At 31.1% G+C, this 5702-nt stretch overlaps 1 long non-coding RNA gene across 1 annotated transcript; it reads right to left on the bottom strand.

Annotated features, from left to right (window-relative positions):
• Window positions 1-6: 6 nt before the first annotated feature.
• Window positions 7-4905, bottom strand: LOC134237995 (uncharacterized). Its single transcript, XR_009985917.1, has 3 exons — window positions 4785-4905; window positions 4559-4638; window positions 7-259 (listed from the first exon to the last, which is right to left on the bottom strand). It is a non-coding gene; the product is annotated as an uncharacterized LOC134237995 (long non-coding RNA).
• Between the last annotated feature and the right edge of the window lie 797 nt (window positions 4906-5702).

The following is a 5702-nucleotide window of genomic DNA, read 5'->3' as shown; positions in this document are numbered from 1 at the left end:
TCCAGTGTAGTCATGATCGTTGCCTTTGGTACAATAGGAAGTCAATTCATTCACACAAAAATTGCAGAATTTGGCTCGCTTAAATGTTACTGGATCTACATTATTTACATCAGCAAAATTTCTCTTAAGGACAGCAAGTGGTCGATGAATGAGGCGATTTGGGTCCCCAGAAAGACTGTCTTTGTTTTTGTGTAACCACACTTCATGCAATTTGTTGCTGCAAATTTCTTTAAATGGCATTGTGACATCATACTCAGCTCTAGAAAATTAAGATAAAAATATGTAAAAATGATGACATTCTTAAGGAAGGAAACAAAATATAGCTGAAATAAGTATTTTCAAAACTATCACTTACACTGGTGTTAAAATTATCTATCAATTATAATTGAACAGATCTTTTCATTCAACAAAGATTTTATGGCCAAATTGTCATCAATATTGAATTAAATAGGTGTAAAATGTAGGCGGAAATCAAGAGTTAGCATACGTAGTTTTTTTACATATCTATCCAGATGTAGTAATATGTGACTTTCATTACTTAAAGGCAAAAGTAGATTTTTCTTTTCAAGTGTTTTCCCTAAGATGTACATAAACAGGATAAACAAAAATATCATGTTTCTTAATATCAATTTAACAAAATATTTACATTTGCTGTGTTTTCCTACTAAGCCAACTGTGAAATTGATTTTCGTGTATACTTACGCTTGGAAATATACATGGAGAGATGTACGTTACCATGATGTCAGAATAGGGCTACAGTGACGTTAGTAAAAGTTAGTATAACAACATTGGGCAGCAAGAAATTCAAATATTGAGTATATTTTCGGTGCTTCCAAACATGTAAAATGTAAATATAAGGAATGTTTTTAAGTTTAGTGTGAATTATTGGTGTGAGAATCACACTGACTTGCACGTAAGCATATTTTTCATGAAGTGCACTAGCACGCTTCATGAAATATGCCTACGTGACAATTTAAGTCTGAATACGTGAGATCTCATCCCATAACAAACTCGGACTATGACTTAGTCGGACTATTACAGAGTCGGCCTACACAAACTCGGACTATAACAGAGTCGGCCTATGGCCAAAATTTTAAAGTGTATAGCATAAGTTTAACGCATTAAATTGATTAATATTCATATGGAAAATAATATAGGTGCTAGTGATTAAGTATTTAATTTTTTTGTAAACCAGCTATTTTTTGACATGAAGTGATTTTTCAAGTTCTTCACTAACGTGAATAGATTATATACATACTTTAGTACTCCAAAGTTTAGAGTATTTTAGATAAAATTTATAAAATTATAGAATAAGGAAACGCAAAAAAACTTCTGCAGATATATTTATTTGTTCTGATATATAACATTTTTTTTTGTAAACCTGTATTTTTTATGCAGTGGAGATTACGAGAATATTTGGGTACAGATTACTTAATTCACAAAAATAAATCATTATTGTATGGATAAATGAAATAATCGTGTCTTCAAAAAAAAAAAAAAAAAAAAAGGTACACTAGTCAGTTAAAATGTGATGATTACCTACATGCACTTGTTTCAGCATTTACCGCGCATTATTAATTTTACAAGCTGCGACATTTTTTTCTTTCATTCTTTAGTAAAAATATAATTTATAACTTCCATGACATAGAGGGCAAATTCTGACCTGACAAACTTCCTTTTCTCACTATTGTCATTTACCTATTGAAAAAAAGATGCAAGCTCGGTATATTGAAAAATAAATTGAAAATAATAAACGAAAATGAGAGGAAAAGCAACAAGAACAAATGGTTAACAGACAATTCTCAAAAAAGATTTTTTCAAGCATATATACGTATTGCTTTGAAAGTTTTTTTTTTTGGGGGGGGGGGTGTTATGCATGGATCGAATTATAATTAGGATTTTTTTTGGTTGTACCTAAAAAAAATCTTATTCCAAATAAAGATGTTTAATTGTGTTGATGTGATTTTAAGATTTCTCTCCTGAAAATTATCGTATTCTTTTTGTCAACCGAGAATAAACAAATAAATGGAGAGAAAATTTTAAAGTTTGTACTAAATGCAAACTATTTATATACATCAAAAAATAAAAAAAAAATGGAAAATTTCAATTTTATAAGTTATATACACATTCATTTGAGTTAATGTGATTAACAATTAATAAAACATCGATTAAAATAATTATTTAGGTGTTTTTGAGTCTAATAGTGTCAAATGGATACAGCCCCTAGATATGGCTTCCGTGTGTCACCTTTGTGTAATCCAAGTAAACCGGCCGTGGTATGCATAAATTGATATGCAAACAATAAAATATTTCATTTTTTATTTATAGCATTATTAATTCGTAAATATATTTTTTTATAAAAAACATAATACAGTTGAACCAAGGATATAATATTTCATAATAAAGTTACTCACTATACTAAATTAAATAATAAATGTAAGAAATGAATAAAAATACATATTTGTGTTATTTATAATACTTATAAATGCATAGGCCGAGTCTGCAATAAGCCGACTCCGTAATAGTCTGACTTTGTAATAGTCCGACTCTGTTATAGTCCGACTCTGTTATAGTCCGACATCTCTAGTACCCACAAGTCTGTGTGATTCACACACCAATAACTCACACAAAACTTAAAAACATTCCTTAAATGAATACACAAGTAAACCTCACTTTCAACATAATTACAGAAAATAAGAATCTATTTTTTATTTTTTTCAATTTTTCCCCTTTCAGGAACCCTGTTGTACAAATTGGTTTTAGCATTTTGACACTATCTGTACCTACCTGCTGCAAGCTACTAAGACTATGATCTTTCTTAATTTATCAAGTCATAATAATTGCACACAATTCAAAATTTAAGAGATCAATATTTCATACGGATGGTTCATATTATATTCATCTGTTCAAAATTTAACAAATATTGACACAGTTCAATATCATGAATATGCATTTCCCATGTTTCCAGACTTTTAAACAGGTTGGGCACACACCCCCAAATGGTCATTTAAACCCCGTTTGGTGGTCAATCGCCCATATCGGCGTCTTTTTTACCTACCAAATGGTGGTCTTTTTTATTTAAATCCAATTTTCATTGAAATAAAGCAAAAGCGCATTTACTAAGGCATTGGGGGATTTTAATTAACATATTCATCGCACATTTAATACAATTTAGTCAATTTTCCATGTGGAATTTCAGTGGAACTTCGTAAAAACGAAACCCACAGCTGTTCGTGACGGCCGAACTATTAGCTCAAACAATACAAAAAATTATCTTGTTGTGTATAGTTCGGTAAAAAATACATTTAAGCAAGAGGTGTTAGTCTAGAGAAGTAACTTTTCAAACGATCTTTCGATCTGCTTCTATATAAATCTTTATAAAATCCCGTTAAACACGAGCTCCTCGAATCTTATTCGTATGGTGGGCACTTAGTGCTATAAAATTCATTTTTCGTACATTTGAATGTAACATTTATTCTTTATTTTCTTTTAGGATGAAGTTACGATTTCTGTGCGACCATTTGTGGTTTAGTATGCATATCTATGTTGTATCTACTATATTTATTAAAAATTTTGAATAAAAGATTTACAAAAGTGACATTTGCAATTATTCCTGATTTTATTCCAAGATTATGATTTTCGAGTGATTATTTTAACATAAATTCACTGCATATCGCATTTTTATAAAGAATAAAGCCATTGCTTACGAAATAAACTAAATAAAAGCGAATTCTTACCATTCCTCTTATTTTACTTTTTGAAAATTTACACTTATTGGCCTCCGTAGTGAATTCAGTCTTTTGACCCAAGTTTGGAAAAGATCGTCATTTTTGATTGGTTTAGATAATTGATCGGTTGCCCGGATGACAGAAATATGAAGCGATCAACACGATTGATAGGCTCAACTACGCGCGAAACGGAGGGAATTTTTCTTTTAAAGTCAAAACAGAGCAACGTTACATTTGTTTACATATAGGTGACGATTTTGTCAATTATTTGAACGACACTGCGCAAAAAAGTCCGCGTTGAAATTTTAATTTTTTTCGTTCAAAGTACAGATAAATATCTATATTTTATTCCCCGTGAGTTGAAATTATGCGCCATTTCACTTCATTCCAGAGAACTGAGCAGAACGATTTTTCTCTCCCATTTGGTGGTTAATAAAGACGCCGATATGGGCGAATGACCACCAAACGGGGGTTAAATGACCATTTGGCAGTGTGTGCCCAACCTGTTTAAACACAACAACACAAGTTCAAGAAAAACGCAAGCTCTTAGTCACTATAATCACTGATAATGTACCTCTCACATTTTTAATTCATGAGCTTAACGTATTAAATCACCAATCATTTCTAAAAACGGTAAACTTATAGAAATATATGATCAACAACTGTTCGAGGAAATTCGAAATGTCCACGGGCCGAAAAAAACAATAAATTCACAAAAAAGAGTACAAATTTACTTCATAACATGCTTGCATATGCTCATTAAATATAACATTAACAAAAAAAAATTACAGCTTGAATTATTTAACTAGAGATATATAACGTTTATTTACCTCTTCTTTGGTGTTACACACCATCTCGGTGCTCGTCATGCTCTGCAATGCGGCTGATTATGGAGCGCAAGAAGGGTCACCTTTGAAAGCGTATTGTAAAAATACTAGACATAGAAATTCCAATTGCCACATACAATCGATAGTTTAATGTTTGAACTTTTATTTACATGTACTCTGGTGCTTGCACTTTTTGATTAAAGGTAGGCACAAAGCGTTTGAAAATTACCTGTTTTATCTTTTAATCTTGGAGGATAATCTATCCCAAAATGCAACGCGGTCGCCATATATGGTTAAAGACTCGGCCGTCATATTGAATATAGCTATCCTCCAAAAACGGAGGCCGCCCAGACCTGGCCAACGAGATTCGTTAAAGGTTTACATCAAATTACTACACTGTTTTATACCCAGTATAAAGGTATCTAGGGAATCTAGTGCGACTAGACATAATTAGTTGTTGTTTGTTCACTGCTGGAAATTAAGACGTAAAAGGTCAAAGGTGGTGGCTTGTACCCAAGACATACTTGCGCATCTGAAATTTTGGAAGATTGAATGAGATAGAAATTGTGCCCAACGCTCCATCAGATTCAGTTTCAACAGGTCAACACAAATATTTAAATCACTGTTGACAATACGTCAACAGTTCAGCATAATCTGTAAATATTAAAATAAATGTTAACAATATAATTATTTTAGTTTTTAAATTTATTTAATGAAATAAAGATTTAGATAAATGATAGTATACAAGTAGATGTCAATAAACACATTACTTTTAACATCGTATTCATTTATTTAATTTAAATTATTTTTTTTGTCTATTTGGTATATTTGATACAAACATTTCTATTAAATAAACATACTATGTATGTTTTAGATTTTATGAGTTTGACTACAGCATACTACTCTTTCTTTAGCTTAAAATACCAAGCCGCCATTTGGCTGTACCGGCTCTTGTGGATGCACAGGGTCTTCTTTAATTTTTATCACAGTGAAGTGTTGCTATAAACAACATACAATTACTTTTAACTTTCAATTTCATAAAATTAGAAATCAGGTTAAATATTTCGAAATTAATAAGCTGGTCGTAATTTTAAGTTTATCAGTAGTTTTTTTAACGTGACATACTGACTAACGGTAAAATTTGATA

This window comes from Saccostrea cucullata, unplaced genomic scaffold (assembly GCF_032062105.1).
Source record: "Saccostrea cucullata isolate Sc308-1 unplaced genomic scaffold, CSIRO_AGI_Scuc_v1 ctg22720, whole genome shotgun sequence".
Classification (NCBI taxonomy): domain Eukaryota; kingdom Metazoa; phylum Mollusca; class Bivalvia; order Ostreida; family Ostreidae; genus Saccostrea; species Saccostrea cuccullata.
Note: the sequence above shows the minus strand (reverse complement) of the source record. Positions and strands in the feature narration are given on the sequence as shown.